This window comes from Oncorhynchus clarkii, chromosome 28 (genome assembly GCF_045791955.1).
Source record: "Oncorhynchus clarkii lewisi isolate Uvic-CL-2024 chromosome 28, UVic_Ocla_1.0, whole genome shotgun sequence".
Taxonomy (NCBI): domain Eukaryota; kingdom Metazoa; phylum Chordata; class Actinopteri; order Salmoniformes; family Salmonidae; genus Oncorhynchus; species Oncorhynchus clarkii.
The window spans coordinates 7,850,731-7,870,377 of NC_092174.1; positions in this window are offsets into that span (position 1 = coordinate 7,850,731).

Here is a 19,647-nt window from a genome sequence, read left to right on the forward strand (position 1 = left end):
GCTTAGAGGGTGGGAGGGAGAATGACGTGAGTCATACAGTACATGGAAAACCTCTTGCCTCCCTGCCACAGAGAGTTGGCATGAAACATTCAGGGGTAAACTTTGTCTGGGTTTGACATCTCTTCTCTGAAAACGGAATCAATGATTGAGGAAGCTACTGTCTCGCTCCTTGTCTCGACTCTACCCCCTGTCTTCTCAAGTAAGTTTCAGAGTAAAAGACAAAATTGTCAATCAAGGGGCCATTGGGATCCATAGCTTATAAGTCTGGGGCGGTGAAAGGGGTTTGAGTGTGTGTGTGTGTGTGTGTGTGTGTGTGTGTGTGTGTGTGTGTGTGTGTGTGTGTTCGCCTTGTGAGTTAGTGCCAAAGTGTTCATGCATATTGTTAGGTGGGGGGGTCCAAGCGCATATATGTCAAAACTGATATTTAATTACTACCAGAAAATATAATCAATAGCAAATCCCAAATGACATCATTTATCATTTTTACTGTTTGGCGCCCTGAATGGCACCCTATTTCCCTAATAGTGCACTACTTTGAACCAGGGCCTATAGGGCTTTGGTCAAAAGTTGTTCACTATGTAGGGATTAGGATGCCATTTACTGTAGGATGTATTCACTGTCTGTCGCCCCACGTAAATCTCTGATATACCGTTCCGTGGAGAAGGGGTTCATGGGTATTATGGAGAATTCTTGGAAAGGGGAAATGGCTCCCACATAATTAAATTATATATCATCTCTTACAGAATACAAATAGAATAGCTCTCTATGGTGGCTCCACTGTGGTGCCGAATAAAGACCAGGCCCAAAATGGGACGTATGTCATTGTCACAATAAGATTTAAAAAAATTATATAAAAAAAAAAAAGCTTTTCCCTAATGGGTAACTACTTTACGCAAAGTGAATTGAACATTACATGTAAGTTCTCTCTCCTCAAGATGCCTACTGCTTCATTCCATCTGTCCACACACGATGTCTTCTTGTGTGTGGTGCGATTTACTGTAACACAAGTAGTTACAGTAAAACCCCTCATCATTTGTTTTCATATTGTGGATGTTATCATTGTATAACTCTATTCAATCTATATTATTGTGCTGAAATGTCAACATTAAACAGTCTCTATAACATGACCTATTCTTGTTTTCTCTATAGTATATACACCCCTATAGGTAATATGTTTACGGTGTAGCATTGACCTTCATTATTTTCTACTATCAATACCCTGAAATGTCTCCCATCAGAGTCAAGTGAGTGATATTTTTTTTTCAGTCCTTTTAAACCATTTTTTTTTAAAGGTTTTATGTTTTTCTACTTCATCACTTGTCATATTTTAGACAATAATCAACACAGCATGTGTATGTGCATGTAAACGTTAGTAAATACTTTCTGTGTAGTTGTCACTGTTCAAATCCCACTGGGCACAGACATCAGTTCCAATGTCTAGTTTTGATTTATCATTTGGTTGAGTTGTCCAACTAACATGAATTCAACATGAAATCAAATAAATGTATCACCATGTCATTGGATTTAGGTTAAAAGTTGGGTGAGAAAAAAAAAAGAAATGCTCTTACGTTGATGACAATTAGTTTTTCACATTTATTCAACGACATCACAAAGTTTTTTAGTGTTGAAATGATGTGGAAACAACGTTCAACCAGTTTTTGCCCAGTGGGATACAAATGCTCCTTTATTTGTTACTCAATAAAATTAAGTCATTTGTGTCTCAACAAAGCTTAAAGGTCCAATGCAGTTGTTTTTACCTCAATATCAAATAATTTCTGGGTAACAATTAAGTATCTTACTGTGAACATATTTCTTTAAAAATTGTCAAAAAGAAACAGAAATAGCTTCTTAGCAAAGATCAATTTCTCAAGCAAGAATTTTGATAGGACTGTCTGGGAGTGGTCTGAGGGGAAAACTGAAAACTAACTGTTATTGGCAGAGAGGTTTGGAACTCTCTTTCTTATTGGTCTATTAATTAACAAATGCAACGCCTGGTGATGTCACCAGGCAGGCCAAAACTCCATCACATCAAAACAGTTTGAGATTTCAGGCCATATTTTCAAACAGCGTTTACACTAAAAAGGCATTATCATAATTTTTACAATTACACAGTATTATTCCAACCTCCTAGTGTGGAAATATACATATATAACATAAGATTTCACGTTTTTGACTGCACTGGGCCTTTAATCAGCATTCAGTCTGTTGTAGAGTGATTCTCGTTTCACTAGACAGGAAACTCATAATATCACTAACAAAATTAGAATTTTAATAGATTCCTTCAAATTCTGAAAATATTGAAACATTTACAACAACGTGGCCAAAGTGATCTTGTTCACCAGCTGTGAGCCTGTCAACCCCGCGGTACAGTGCCACAGCAGGCCACGGCGTTCCAAGAAGAGCACTACAGATTTCCTTATATCTACCGCCATCTTGTGGACATTGCGTCTTTGTCATGCGTCAAGTATTTTAGTGCTCAATTTCAGTTGTCTTGTCATTAGAGCATACTGCATTTGTTTTTTCTTGTACATAAAACTATTTACTGTACTGGAAATGTGACCATGTGACACAAAGGGAGGTGTGATACTGAACCTTTTCATGATATAATAAGAAGTGCATCTTAGATTGTGTTATGTTGTGTACTCGATTGGCACTCTTGTAAACTATTGGAATACATAGTTGCAATCTTCTCCCCCATTCCATAAACAGAATGCAGCATGATGGAATGTCAGTTTTAGTGCCCTTGGGAAATAAAGTATACATTTCATGGCCAGATCTCCATTTTTTTACTTTATTTAACTAGGTAAGTCAGTTAAGAGAAATTGAAATGTTCAATGATGACCTAGGAACAGGCTAACTGCCTTGTTCTGGGGCCTTGTTCTGGGGCAGAACCACAGATTTGTTTTATTTTGATTCGATCTTGCAACCTTTCGGTTACTAGTCTAATGCTCTAACCACTAGGCTACCTGCCACCTATTATGTGAAAGGTCAGAGTAGATACAGGTAACTGAAGAAATAAAGGGCATACTTGAGTAAATGAGGGATACAAAGTAAGCAATTAACTTCTCATCATACTCAGGGTCGTGTATAAAAATGCCCAGTTGGCCATTATTTTGTCTAACATCGCTAGAAAAAGAGATCTCAGTGACTTTGAAAGAGAGGGTCTCAAAGGAGCATAAGGAGGGTGTTTAAAGGGTGTGTGTGTGTGTGTGTGTGTGTGCGGGCGTCTCAGTCACCAGATCTCAACCCAATTGAACACTTATGGCAGATTCTGGAGCAGAGCCTGAGACAACATTTTCTACCACCATCAACAGGATAATAGGATAATGGTGTCGCATCCCTCCAATAGAGCTCCAGACACTTGTAGAATCTATGCCAAGGTGCATTGGAGCTGATCTGGCAGCTCACGGTGGCCCAATGCCCTATTGAGCTACTTTATGTTGGTGTTTCCTTAATTATAGCAGTTACCCATAGATGCCTTGCCTTTATAAAAATACTCAACATTTTGCTTATAGACATTTATACTTGTGTACTTGACAAGAGGTTGTCCATGCTCTCATAAAGTAAAGGAAATACAATGAGAAAGACACATCTCAAGACACATCTCAATCCCTCTTTTTAAAAAGTTAATTCAAGTAGAAATAGAGCATGCACACACAAACACACACAGCTTTTGGATATTCCAAGTATGCATGGGATGAGGTCAACTTCTGACATAAAGCAGGCCATGATGGGGTCAAATCTCTGGCAACCTACATAATCGTTGCTATCATCTTTTACTATTGATTCTGTTCCCAAATACCCTGCTGAAATTCTAATGAGGAATTGGTGTTACCATTGCTTATGGAGATGGTAATAATGGCAGTCAATAGACACATTGTTGCTGGGCGGGAAAGTGAAAGGTTTCAAATCCCTCATCCGGCTTGTTTAGTTTGATTATCAAAAGGATGCCTACATTTTGTCCTGCAGTATTTGCCGTCTTACTTTTCCACCAATGAAAATGTGCTTCCAGTCCATTTGTAACTGTTATATGATTTATAATATGCTGTGACATGAAATTGTGGTAAAGGACAATGAGGAGAGGGAAATGGGGGAGGATCAATGTGAATAATGCTCTATACTGCCTTTCTCTGTACTCCCTGATAATGTACATAAAATAAAATACATTTGATCACAAATAATTAAAGATGGGAAGTTAAATGAAACCCAGCTACTACTCTGCTTTTATTTTCACATGAAAATGACATCAAATATAAATATAAAGTCATTTAGCTATTAGGTTTTGAAGTGTGTATGATGTCAACAGGCATATCCACCTTTAAAACCAGTACAATACTGTTCACAAAAAAATTATTCTGTAAGAGATGATGTAGCAAAGAACCTGAGGCCCGATTTACAAAAACTTTGCATCTGTGTGCATGTATCAACCTGTTATTTACAGAGGGGAACAGATCACAGAATGCACCTTTAGTTACACTTTACAATAAAATATTATTGGTTTACACTTAGTGCCACTCTTTGCATTTTAGTCCCTCTCGGAATGAATGAATGAATGAATGAATGACAATTTTTGTGTCAAATTGCCAGTTGGCAACCCATCCCTTACGGGTTTAAATGACACATAAACAAACATTACAATGATTCACAGTGATAATTCTTCTGGTGTTCTGTGCAGTGTGCACCACATAAATATTGAAAAATAAATCAATACATAATAGTAAATAAGGTTATCCAAGCAATAATAAAAACCCTAGAGCAGTAAAAAAAAAAAAAACATCAAATAAACACGGATTTTTAAAAATTACATTTAAAATGAAAAGGAAGGCGTTTAAACCCGGTCTGGCACAAAAAGAAGATTCAAGTGTGAGAGATATTGGCCTACACGCATACAGTGTGTGCACTTTGCTATATGTCTGGAGATAAGTATTTGTATACTTTAATTATAGGTCACTGCTTTTCTTTTATCCCAGGCTTTAACTAAGAATTCAGAAAACATTTCAGTTTCTCCTCATCGCTAAGCCACATAATACCAGGGTATATCTGGTGGGCTTTCTGGAATAATAATAATAACTTTCGTATTAGAAAGTTCAATGGAGGATAACGTTTATTTAATTCGCTATCTCTTCAAAGTCACAATGGTTACATAGTCTTTCCTCCTCCATTTCACCACAATACTGACCTGTTTCAATACGCTGATCTTACCTGTGCGATATCTTGCTTTTAGGTAGGTTGTGCAAAATATATCTCGCAAGCACAAATTCACTCGAAGCTCTTTCCTGCAGTCAAATGGCCTAGTGGCCTCATGGGTGGAATGTTAATAATATTTGTTATATTTGAATAAATATTAAACATTATTTTAAAAAACAGCAGAGAATTCAGTGTTTCTATGTCAAACGGTTTTGTTTATATTTCAGTATTTTGTGAAGTGTAATATTGGGATGCAAACTCAAAATTGAATACATTTTAACTCTATATCTGACATGGTACAGGTGTCTTATTTTTTTTAAGCCCATAACCATGTGTGTGAGGTGTATACTTTTGTTTCAAAGTAGATTTGTTTAAGACTACCAATAACATTCTGGATGACCCTGATTTACCCTACTGCAGTAAAAAGTTAATTAAACAAAAAGGTTCTCAATTTGGGTTTATGATTAATCTCCTCCACCCATTTATTTTCATATTGCAGGAGAATAACATGTTTTCACCTCACGTGAATTGCAGGTTCACATGTGAAATTTGCTGTTTCACATGTTAAAAACGTTCACATGTAAGGGGCCTCCTGAGTGGCACAGGAGTCTAAGTAGAGGTGTCACTACAGACCCCGGTGTTGTCCCATTGCGCTCTAGCGACTCCTTGTGGCGGGCTGGGCGCATTGGTGCAGCTGGTTAAGCGAGCAGTGTGTCAAGAAGCAGTGCGGCTTGGCGGGGTCGTGTTTCAGAGGACACATGGCTCTCTCCTGAGTCCGTATGGGAGTTTCAGTGATGGGACAAGACTAACTACCAATTGGATATCACGAAAAAGAGGTAAAAAGTACCAAAGGAAAAAATAAATATATATAATTTATAATATATATATATAATTTCACATGAAAATTGGATATGCTGTTTTACATGTGAAAAAAACATGAACATGTGAAAATCTCACTTTCACATGTGGAATTGCAAGTTCATATATGAAAAACAATCATGTGAAAATCTAATTTGCAGTTTCTAAATCTAATTTGCAGTTGGAAACCTCCAACTATAAAAATCTCACTTTGTGGGGTTGAAATACTGTTATTCTCAGTGAAAAGATGGTGTCAACATATTACAGAAGCAATGTCTCCACCGGTGGAATTAGGGTGACTACATCTAAAAAGGACAAATGTGGGACGGGAACAATTTTGCGGGACGTTCACAGAACAGAATATTTGTTTTTTTTTTTTGGGGGGGGGGGGGGGGTTAATGGATAAATCTCAAATGGTAACATAGTTCTGCTGTATGAAGGTCGCTTCCTGTTAAACGGGTAATCCTTAGTTGCTACATCAATTTTTGGATTGATAAATGAATGATACTGTATGTACCCATTGATTCTTGAAGAATATAACGTTAAATGCCTCATGAGCTTTAAACTGTTGTACCCAATCAAAACCAAAAATATCAGCTTGTTTTACTCCAATGTTTGTAAACAAAGTAAATGTAAACAACCATTGCTTAGCCTAAAAACATGGTTACGGGCTCTATTCAATCCGTAGAGCTGAAGATCCGCAATACTTCAGTGGTACGGATTGAATCCAGCCCTAAAACTATCATTTTGACATCATGGATGTCCTTGCATCGATGCCGTAGTCTATAGATTTGAGAGTGGTTGCATTTCTCCAGCCCCCAGCTTTTAACTTAAACTGTGGCGGGGAGTAATAGTGTTATTACATGGTGAAATCGTTTATCTGACTCGTGAAAATAAAATAAAAACACGTGTTTTTTTTTTGTAAGGGTCCCTAAATATGGTTCTCTTTTTTTTTTTGTGTGAATTTTTACCCCTTTTTCTCTCCAATTTCGTGGTATCCAATTGTTGTACTATCTTGTCTCATCGCTACAACTCCCTTACGGGCTCGGGAGAGACGAAGGTTTGAATGTCATGCGTCCTCCGATACACAACCCAACCAGCCGCACTGCTTCTTAACACAGCGCGCATCCAACCCGGAAGCCAGCCGCACCAATGTGTCGGAGGCTACACCGTGCACCCGGCAACCTTGGCTAGCGCGCACTGCGCCCGGCCCGCCACAGGAGTCGCTGGTGCGCGATGAGACAAGGACATCCCTACCGACCAAGCCCTCCCTAATCCGGACGACGCTAGGCCAATTGTGCGTCGCCCCACGGACCTCCCGGTCGCGGCCGGTTGCAGTACAGCGCCCTTAACCACTGCGCCACCCGGGAGGCCCTAAATATGGTTTTCATACAAATGCTCACAGTCAGACTGTTGGAAAAGGTCAGACATTTTGATTGCTGAGGCTCCCCCTATGGATAGATCCCATTGAAAAACTTTGCTGGCTATTCTGGCAATTGGCATAGCCAACAGTCTATCACCATGCACACCTTCCATCTCACCTCACATGGTTCCCAGTCCATGTCCCCAGTTATTGCCAATATAGGCACAAGCTTGTGGACCTAAAATAATAACGCACTGCTCTGTTATCGACTGGACACATGCATGTCTGATACAGTTTGGCATAACCGATATCTTTGAGGGTTTCTTTTTTTTTTTTCTTTATCCCCCTCAAGAGCTCTACCTGCTGACCTACCGATAAGAAAGGTAATATATTCATCCAAAGACCCAAATATTTATAAACAAAACTGAAAAACTCTTCTCTTCGGTACCTGTTGTTTTTCTGATTGATCATGAGTCTCCATCTTTTACACCAATTGGCTGCACATGATAACGAACATGGAAAGAAAAACAGGTGCAAACGTTGCACAGGTGAAACCACTTAGCAAGACAGGCACTTGGTTTTAACGGCTTCATTGTACCTCTACCTCATTGTAAATTGAAAAGACACTTCCTGGGGCTACTATAGATATTTCATTGGACACAAATGGTTATTTGCATTATAAGCATCATACAGATTGTACCTTGTATCTATTGAATGAACTAGCCTGGTCCCAGATCTGGCTGTGCTATCATGTCGACTCCTTGTCATTGCCAAATGACAATGAGTGGAAAGGAGTGGCATGACCGCACAAACGGAGTTGTGCCGAGGCTAGGAATGAACCCCCGCCTAACATTCTCAAACAGAAGTCGTGAAACAAATGACAGAACAATGTTCTCATAAGTGGGAACAAAGCTAACCCCAAGAACAATCTGCATTGCATAGTCAGAAACCTGCAATAGTAGGCTTGTTTTAGAAAATCTAGTTTAGTCTGCAAAATCTCAGTCATCCACCATTGTTTAATAAAAATCGACTTAGCTAAACTCAGCAAAAAAAGAAATGTCCTTTTTCAGGACCCTGTCTTTCAAAGATAATTCGTAAAAATCAAAATAACTTCACAGATCTTCATTGTAAAGGGTTGAAACACTATTTCCCATGTTTGTTCAATGAACCATAAACAATTAGTGAACATGCATGAGCGTTACACTGAGGCCTGCACTCTGGAGCGGGATCGATTTGGAGGTGGAGGGTCCGTCATGGTCTGGGGCGGTGTGTCACAGCATCATCCGACTGAGCTTATTGTCATTGCCGTCAATCTAAACGCTGTGCGTTACAGGGAAGACATCCTCCTCCCTCATGTGGTACCCTTCCTGCAGGCTCATCCTGACATGACCCACCAGCATGACAATGCTAACAGCCATACTGCTCGTTCTGTGCATGATTTCCTGCAAGACAGGAATGTCAGTGTTCTGCCATGGCCAGCGAAGAGCTCGGGTCTCAATCCCATTGAGCACGTCTGGGACCTGTTGGATCGGAGGGTCAGGGCTAGGGCCATTCCCCCCAGAAATGTCCGGGAACTTGCAGGTGCCTTGGTGGAAGAGTGGGGTAAGATCTCGCAGCAAGAACTGGCAAATCTGGTGCACTGCAGTACTTAATGCAGCTGGTGGCCACACCAGATACTGACTGTTACTTTGATTTTGACCCCCTCCTCCCCCTTTGTTCAGGGACACATTATTCAATTTCTGTTAGTCCCATGTCTGTGGAACTTGTTCAGTTTATATCTCAGTTGTTGAATCTTGTTATATTCATACAAATATTTACACATGTTAAGTTTGCTGAAAATAAACGCAGTTGACAGTGAGAGGACGTTTCTTTTTTTGCTGAGTTTAGTTTATTTATTTTATTCTAAGTTGCTTCGGTAAGATTTACAAGTTGCTGCAGATACCATTTCCTGTCATGTGGAAGGATGGAAAATGCTCATTGTGAAACTTAAAACAAAGTAAGAATATGGAAGTGTAACTTCAAGACATCTGTATAAGGCACCGTTTCACCAATAAGCCTCAGTATAACAGGGATGACTTTGGTACCTATACTGATATCTATAGGGGCATATCTGTCTCAAATCAATTATATTACAATAAAAATGAAATGCTGAATTCGCTTTGAAGGAGATTGTTGTAGTTCCCTTCACTTCCACTTCTTAAAGGGTATCTTCACTATTTAAGCCGTTAAGTCCTTTTTACCACTCATCTGTGATGTCTTAAATTGACACTAGAATACTATAACAAAATAGACATAATCATATGCTGTTTTAGCCATGATTTGACTCTTGTTGTATAAGTATAATTACAAGTCTAATCAGTTCACTTGAACTTCTTCAAAATTGCTGTATAGGATAGTCAGTGACTGTGCTTCTCTATCCAGGAGATCCCAATGTGGATGCTGCTTTTGGTCCAACTACCCCCCCAGGAATCAACTGTGCTTAATGGAGTTTCTAATTGTCTCTGCCCTGAATCTGAGAAGCGCTAGAACTGAAACAACTTGAGGTCCTATGTGATGAGATGAGATGGAAGTGTGATAGAATGGTGTTGCCTTTGTTTCAATTTAACAGAAACTGAATTTGATCAGATCAGGATGAGGAATATTAATAGTGTTTAGTGTCATTGATGAAGGAAGTGAGTTGGATCGTTGCAGAGAGCAGCGTTGCAGTGTGTTGTGGGACGAGGGGACTGCAGGACTTGCCAGGGGTCTTCAAGCCTAACTGGGTGAACTGATGCTGGCATCTTTCACTAACAAAGACTATGAATATGTATGCTGTCCATGGTGCTGAAACATAAATGTTGAGTGAAATGGTAAAAGCAGGGGAATCTACTCCCAGCATAACTGAGTTCAAGACTGCCACTATGTATGCTGTCCATGGTGTTGAAACGCAAGCATACATAGAAAGATATGACTCGTCTTTGGTGCTTAAACCTAAACTATTGAAAGCTCTGGGTTGCAGTCTGGGGTTATGAAATTACATTCCAGGCCGTGTAAGTTTAAGACATTAACCTGTTTTGTCGCCTATTGGCTGTCCTGATGGCCTGCTTAATATGCAGTGCTGTAAATGACTCATTCCTAAAATAGCATTTCCTAATAGCTCTATAAATGACATAAAGCCGATGAACAAGACTACATGTCTGAGGTGTGTCAGTTTGTATGAGGACTTGGAACACAAATACTTGGGTCTTTCTACAGTAGTGTTGGGATGACGAGTCTCGCGCACTGCCGTCACTGCGCCGCGCATCGGCGGGCGAGAGGCAAAACTCGGGACAGAGGCAAGTGCAAGGGGAGCCTGTTATACCGCAGACTCGGAAGATGTTACTCACACACTCGGGTGGCCAATGAAATCGTTTCCCCCCTCTTTGTCATCATCGCCCAAGAGAGAAAGCATGCAAGGGTAGAGGCTATGTCTCACCGGCGGTAATTGTGGTCGACTTCGATCGTTCTCCACAGAAACACTGCAGCATATGCGCTCCTTTCTGAAGGAATGGCCTCAGAATCCTCATTGATTTGGGTTGGTGGGAGCCTTCCTCAATCCAAGCAATCCGGACACACTATCACAACACTGGGCGAGGTAGCATAGCGTATAGCCACCTCGACTTAGAGTAGCCGCTCTCTCGGTTCACAAGCTTCAAAACGCCGGAAGGGCACAGTCTCCGGGACAAATTACGCAAAAATGAGGCATCATGAGTGTTTTTTCCCCCTCTTCTATTCTCGTCCACCGACGGTCATTCAGAACACTCTGTCTTCCAGGGCTAGGCTACGCAAGGACGTTAGAATGTTCTCCTAATTTGTACAGCTCGTCTCCGCGTCTTCACTGGTGGACGTAATATCAGGGAGGGGGAGAGAGAGAGAGAAAGAGAGAGTCCTAGTGCAAGCAGTGTGCACGCAAAAGTTAAACTGCAGGGGTAAGTGGCGGAACGGCCATGAATGAGGTAATGCGGTACCGTGCTGTTTGTCCAGCCGAGACAATGCGAGAGACGCTGCACAGCTGTTGGGGATTAAAACGCCAATGTTCCGCGATCCACAGGAAACCGGAGGACAACGTATAGCCTACGTCAGATGCAGCCGACAGTTTAAAGACAAAAGATGAGCAAATGCACCGTCATGATGAAAGAGTAGCGTAAAGAAACTTTTAGCCAATAGCCTACCATGCAGATGTCAAGTCTATTACTGAGGTTGACTCACTCTGAGTTCCACATCAACTATTAGCCTACTGTGCATAGACATATCAGTGGTCACTGTCTGGTGATGACGTAGGCAACCTAGACATCTGAGTAGTATGACTATATTTGGCCAGGACATATTTTTTTTAATCATTTCTTGCAGTACCAATAGGTACCAGTACCAATTCTGTTGAGCTCCCCAATCTTAGGTGAAATAAAACAGACATGAAAGTTCCTGTGACTTGTGAATATCTTAATGATAAGTGATATAATAATATGATTTGATTAATATCAAATATCATTGTCTCTTGACGCATAATTGAAGTTTTTGAAAATAAAGAGGAATGATTATTGTAATTTTATACAACACTTATTTCTATAGAGCATCTTGAGTTGTTCTATTATTACATTGAAAGTGTCATGTACTGTCATGTTGTCTTGTCTCTGTCCTTTCCCTTCACCCTGTCTCCCTCTGCTGGTCGTGTTAGGTTACCTTTTCTCCCCCGCTTTCCCCCAGCTGTCCCTTGTCTCCTCTAACTACCCATTCACCCCGTTCCCCACCTGTTCCCTTTTTCCCTCTGATTAGGTCCCTATATCTCTCTCTGTTTCTGCTCCTGTCCTTGTCGGATTCTTGTTTGTTTGTGTCATTCATGCCTGAACCAGACTGTCGTCATGTTTGCTGTAACCTTGTCCTGTCCTGTCGGAATCTGCCGGTCCATCTGAGCCTACCTATGTTTGGTAATTAAAGAAGCTCTGTTTAAGTTGATTCGCTTTTGGGTCCTCATTCACGCACCGTAACAGAAGAATCCGACCAAGAATGGACCCAGCGACTTCGGATCCTCTCCACTCAGCCGTCGAGATCCAGGGAGCGATGCTAGGCAGACACAAGCAGGAATTGTCTGCTGCTCGACATGCCGTTGAGACCCTGGCCACCCAAGTCTCCAACCTCACAGAACAGGTTCACCATCTCCGCCTCGATCCACCGGCCACTTCCAGGGCTTTCGAATCTCCGGAGCCCAGAATCAATAACCCGCCGTGTTACTCTGGGGAGCCCACTGAATGCCGCTCGTTCCTCACCCAGTGTGATATTGTGTTTTCTCTCCAGCCCAACACTTACTCCAGGAGCACTGCTCGTGTCGCCTACGTCATATCTCTCCTTATTGGACGGGCTCGTGAGTGGGGCACGGCAATCTGGGAGGCAAGGGCTGAGTGTACTAACCAGTATCAAGACTTTAAGGAGGAGATGATACGGGTTTTTGATCGATCTGTTTTTGGGGAGGAGGCTTCCAGGGCCCTGTCTTCCCTATGTCAAGGCAATCGATCCATAACAGACTACTCTATTGAGTTTCGCACTCTTGTTGTCTCCAGTGGCTGGAACGAGCCGGCCTTGCTCGCTCGTCTTCTGGAGGGTCTCCGCGCAGAGGTAAAGGATGAGATTCTCTCCCGGGAGGTTCCTTCCAGCGTGGATTCCTTGATTGAACTCGCTATTCGCATTGAGCGACGGGTTGATCTTCGTCACCGAGCTCGTGGAAAGGAGCTCGCGTTCTCCGTTGCCCCCCTCTCCGCATCACTACCATCTTCCTCTGCCGGCTCGGGAGCTGAGCCTATGCAGCTGGGAGGTATCCGCATCTCGACTAAGGAGAGGGAACGGAGAATCACCAACCGCCTCTGTCTCTATTGCGGTTCTGCTGGTCATTTTGTCACTTCATGTCCAGTAAAAGCCAGAGCTCATCAGTAAGCGGAGGGCTACTGGTGAGCGCTACTACTCCTGTCTCTCCTTCAAGATCCTGCACTACCTTGTCGGTCCATCTACGCTGGACCGGTTCGTCAGCTTCCTGCAGTGCCTTAATAGACTCTGGGGCGGAGGGCTGTTTTATGGACGAGACCTGGGCTCGGGAACATGACATTCCTCTCAGACAGTTAAGGGAGTCCACGGCCTTGTTCGCCCTGGATGGTAGTCCTCTCCCCAGGATTCAGCGTGAGACGCTACCTTTAACCCTCACTGTTTCTGGTAATCATAGCGAAACCATTTCTTTTTTGATTTTTCGTTCACCTTTTACACCTGTTGTTTTGGGCCATCCCTGGCTAGTTTGTCATAATCCTTCCATTAATTGGTCTAGTAATTCTATCCTCTCCTGGAACGTCTCTTGTCATGTGAAATGTTTAATGTCTGCTATCCCTCCTGTTTCCTCTGTCTCTTCTTCACAGGAGGAGCCTGGTGATTTGAAAGGGGTGCCGGAGGAATATCACGATCTGCGCACGGTGTTCAGTCGGTCCAGGGCCACCTCTCTTCCTCCACACCGGTCGTATGATTGTAGTATTGATCTCCTTCCGGGAACCACTCCCCCCCGGGGTAGACTATACTCTCTGTCGGCTCCCGAACGTAAGGCTCTCGAGGATTATTTGTCTGTAGCTCTTGACGCCGGTACCATAGTCCCCTCCTCCTCTCCCGCCGGAGCGGGGTTTTTTTTTGTCAAGAAGAAGGACGGGTCTCTGCGCCCCTGCATAGATTATCGAGGGCTGAATGACATAACAGTTAAGAATCGTTATCCGCTTCCTCTTATGTCTTCAGCCTTCGAGATCCTGCAGGGAGCCAGGTTTTTCACTAAGTTGGACCTTCGTAACGCTTACCATCTCGTGCGCATCAGGGAGGGGGACGAGTGGAAGACGGCGTTTAACACTCCGTTAGGGCACTTTGAATACCGGGTTCTTCCTTTCGGCCTCGCTAACGCTCCAGCTGTCTTTCAGGCATTAGTCAATGATGTCCTGAGAGACATGCTGAACATCTTTGTTTTCGTTTACCTTGACGATATCCTGATTTTTTCACCGTCACTCCAGATTCATGTTCAGCACGTTCGACGTGTCCTCCAGCGCCTTTTAGAGAATTGTCTTTTTGTGAAGGCTGAGAAGTGCACTTTTCATGCCTCCTCCGTCACATTTCTCGGTTCTGTTATTTCCGCTGAAGGCATTAAGATGGATCCCGCTAAAGTCCAAGCTGTCATTGATTGGCCCGTCCCTAAGTCACGCGTCGAGCTGCAGCGCTTTCTCGGCTTCGCGAACTTCTATCGTCGTTTCATCCGTAATTTCGGTCAGGTGGCCGCTCCTCTCACAGCCCTTACTTCTGTCAAGACGTGCTTTAAGTGGTCCGTTTCCGCCCAGGGAGCTTTTGATCTCCTCAAGAATCGTTTTACATCCGCTCCTATCCTTGTTACACCTGACGTCTCTAGACAGTTCGTTGTCGAGGTTGACGCGTCAGAGGTGGGCGTGGGAGCCATTCTTTCTCAGCGCTCCCTCTCTGACGACAAGGTCCACCCATGCGCGTATTTTTCTCATCGCCTGTCGCCGTCGGAACGTAACTATGATGTGGGTAACCGCGAACTGCTCGCCATCCGGTTAGCCCTAGGCGAATGGCGACAGTGGTTGGAGGGGGCGACCGTTCCTTTTGTCGTTTGGACTGACCATAGGAACCTTGAGTACATCCGTTCTGCCAAACGACTTAATGCGCGTCAGGCGCGTTGGGCGCTGTTTTTCGCTCGTTTCGAGTTCGTGATTTCTTATCGTCCGGGCTCTAAGAACACCAAGCCTGATGCTTTGTCTCGTCTCTTCAGTTCTTCAGTAGCCTCCACTGACCCCGAGGGGATTCTCCCTGAGGGGCGTGTTGTCGGGTTGACTGTCTGGGGAATTGAGAGGCAGGTAAAACAAGCGCTCACTCACACTCCGTCGCCGCGCGCTTGTCCTAGGAACCTTCTTTTCGTTCCCGTTCCTACTCGTCTGGCCGTTCTTCAGTGGGCTCACTCTGCCAAGTTAGCCGGCCACCCTGGCGTTCGGGGTACGCTTGCTTCCATTCGCCAGCGTTTTTGGTGGCCCACCCGGGAGCATGACACGCGTCGTTTCGTGGCTGCTTGTTCGGTCTGCGCGCAGACTAAGTCCGGTAACTCTCCTCCTGCCGGCCGTCTCAGGCCGCTTCCTATTCCCTCTCGACCGTGGTCTCACATCGCCTTAGATTTTGTCACCGGACTGCCTTCGTCAGCGGGGAAGACTGTTATTCTTACGGTTGTCGATAGGTTCTCTAAGGCGGCCCATTTCATTCCCCTTGCTAAGCTTCCTTCTGCTAAAGAGACGGCACAAATCATCATCGAGAATGTTTTCAGAATTCATGGCCTTCCGTCAGACGTCGTTTCGGACAGAGGTCCGCAATTCACGTCTCAATTTTGGAGGGAGTTTTGCCGTTTGATTGGGGCTTCCGTCAGTCTCTCTTCCGGCTTTCACCCCCAGTCTAACGGTCAAGCAGAACGGGCCAATCAGACTATTGGTCGCATCTTACGCAGTCTTTCTTTTCGCAACCCTGCGTCTTGGTCAGAACAGCTCCCCTGGGCAGAATACGCCCACAACTCGCTTCCTTCGTCTGCGACCGGGCTATCTCCTTTTCAGAGTAGCCTCGGGTACCAGCCTCCGCTGTTCTCATCTCAGTTCGCCGAGTCCAGCGTCCCCTCCGCTCAGGCTTTTGTCCAACGTTGCGAGCGCACCTGGAAGAGGGTCAGGTCTGCACTTTGCCGTTATAGGGCGCAGACTGTGAGAGCTGCTAATAAGCGTAGAACTAAGAGCCCTAGATATTGTCGCGGTCAGAGAGTTTGGCTCTCCACTCAGAACCTTCCCCTTAAGACGGCTTCTCGCAAGTTGACCCCGCGGTTCATTGGTCCATTCCGTATCTCTCAGGTCATTAATCCTGTCGCAGTGCGACTTCTTCTTCCGCGATATCTTCGTCGCGTCCACCCGGTCTTCCATGTCTCCTGTGTTAAGCCCGTTCTTCGCGCCCCCGCTCGTCTTCCCCCCCCCCCCCCCCCCCATCCTTGTCGAGGGCGCACCTATCTACAGGGTCCGTAAAATCTTGGACATGCGTCCTCGGGGCCGTGGTCATCAGTACCTAGTTGACTGGGAGGGGTACGGTCCTGAGGAGAGGAGTTGGGTTCCCTCTCGGGACGTGCTGGACCGTGCGCTGATTGATGATTTCCTCCGTTGCCGCCAGGTTTCCTCCTCGAGTGCGCCAGGAGGCGCTCGGTGAGTGGGGGGGTACTGTCATGTACTGTCATGTTGTCTTGTCTCTGTCCTTTCCCTTCACCCTGTCTCCCTCTGCTGGTCGTGTTAGGTTACCTTTTCTCCCCCGCTTTCCCCCAGCTGTCCCTTGTCTCCTCTAACTACCCATTCACCCCGTTCCCCACCTGTTCCCTTTTTCCCTCTGATTAGGTCCCTATATCTCTCTCTGTTTCTGCTCCTGTCCTTGTCGGATTCTTGTTTGTTTGTGTCATTCATGCCTGAACCAGACTGTCGTCATGTTTGCTGTAACCTTGTCCTGTCCTGTCGGAATCTGCCGGTCCATCTGAGCCTACCTATGTTTGGTAATTAAAGAAGCTCTGTTTAAGTTGATTCGCTTTTGGGTCCTCATTCACGCACCGTAACAGAAAGATAATGATATAATTAGTCATTTAGTTTATATTTAAACATCTTTCTCAAAAAAACACACATTAAAAGACTAGAATGTGTGTGCCTTAAGCCACACCCCTACAAATATAATGAGGCAAAGAGATTCCACCCCTCTCCAGCATGGCCACATGGTGAGTAGTCCCTCTGCAAATATTTGAGAAAGTGAATAAGCAAGTTGGTAAATCTTCAAGTATTTTTAAGAAGTGTCAATACCGAACATCTAATATTTCAAGAAATATGTAAAGTATGCTTTTTGGACTAAAATATATGTTTGCTGGTATGTACTATACATTTGTCCAAATGAAATCTACCCAGCCATATGTTAGCTATGGGGATTAATTACAGTAAAAAATAAGTATAATTAGTCCAATCCGAAACTGTCACAATCTAAACAATTGACACCATAGAGATATAAAGAGGCCTCATCTTTGTATCTGTGCCATTATGGTCAGTTGTACATAGCGCTCTCAGAAACAAGTGGCATTTCCCATTGTCAATGGACCATTCTAACTAGAGGTCGACCGACTATGATTTTTCAACGCCGATACCGATTATTGGAGGACCAAAAAAAAGCCGATACCGATTAAATCGGTCAACCTGTAATTCTAACTATTGGGATGATGTTTTTTTTTTTTTTTTATCTATTATGATGAGGCATGATGAGGCATTTTTTATTATCTTTATTTAACTAGGCAATAATGATGTTGAATTACACCATTGCTTTTGGTGCTTTGCACAGGGGACCCCCTGATATGCCAAAACTTGTGACTGAGTTTCCGGTAATGAATAATAAAGAAGATCAGCATTACACAGTCAATGCTCATCCCCTTAGGCTACATACCATTGAAAAACGAGAAGTGGGGATATAGTTGAGAGCGTTAACCATTTTGATCAATTGTGTACATTTTTATGTCTGTGTTGAAATGTACTGTATCTATAGCAGGACAGCGATGATCAAATGCTCAACTACATTTACAGAACTTCTGATCATTTTCTTGCCTTAGTACCTGACTTGCAGATCTTCGACCATCTTTTGGTAAAATTGAAATACAAAATACAAATGTCATCAGTAATACAAATGTACTGTTAAGTGTTTTGTTCACAGAATATTAAGTCCTAAATCATCATCTCCAACATTGTGACCTTCCATTATTGAGTTTTTTTTTATTTATTTTTTATTCCTATACATTCATATCAGTTGTGTTCTTCCATTGCATTTACCTTTCCTTATTGCTATTGTGTATTGTGTTTCTGTGCGCCAATGGAACGTCAAGAAAACTGAGCAAACCAACCTTTGTATTGAATACATGGAATTGGATTGTGATGATACCGATGAAGGAATCCTTCACACAATGTGCTTATTTTAATAATATTTTATTTGAAGTGTATGAAATTGTATGGTGGAATATGCATAAAAGGAGAGTCATTTCCCATAATTCTGCAATAGATAGTTGTACTTCCAGTTTTGATTTTCATAATTTAGTGACTGCAAAGAAAATGTATTGATCTACTGGGATTTTGAAAAGAAAGACTACCTGCTTGCATTAATATTTTTGCCTACAGTTATGTTCTTTTGATTAATGTATTTCCAATTTTCATAGTATAATATAGCTTTGATTAATGTATTTATGTTTTGAGAAGGCAACTACTGTTTTGAAAAAGTCCAGAGTTCTGTGTCTTTTGGACTCGGTTTCAAAACCGACAACATTATTCCAGAAAAATGCTTGTACGCGATTGAGAAAAACTGTACTGTCACCGTTTCAGCACAGAGCCTTTTCGTTTCTGGTAAAACCATAGAGTACTTTCTCACAGCATGGGAAGAGTTTTGTTTCCCATAACCCTGGAAACTAACAGCCAAAAGAATGAAGTAACTAAAAATGACCCAAAACCAGTTGTGATTGGATTATGATCCTATCACACACAGCCAAAACAAAACAGTGCTTACATTACATCATTTTGTGTAACAGGCAAATGTTTCCAAACATGAATTCATTTGATTATTTCCATTTCTCTACACAGTGTTCACATTAAAAAGTCATGATAAAGCAATATAAGGATGCTGTAGTGTCTATTATTGCTCAGCGTTGCTTAACACAATATAATCACAATACATCCCATTTTACAGTAGAGGGCGCTGTATGATTACATTTCCATGGAGAGTGAGCTGAGAAGAGAATATGAGATTTGAACAGGAAGGGGGGAGGTAGACAAGGATGAGGGGAAAGGGAGAGGTAGAGAAAGCAGCACAGTTCAAGACATCCACCAAATTCAATCAAGGTTCCCTGCCAAGATATATGCCATCATTCATTTGTCGGTGCGGAAAGTCAATATTATTTTGTGAGTGGTTGTCGTCGATGTGTTCAGAGGGTCCCTGGTTCGAGCCCAGGTTGGACTAAGGAGAGGGGCGGGAGCAAAACTGTTACACTAACAAGTTGGATCAAGAACATGTGTACTACACAGTAATGGTATCCAAGCTCAGACACATTGAGAACAGGGACTGGTAGAACTGTAGTCATGCTTTTGAGTTTGGTGTGAATTTGCTGTTTGGAGTGC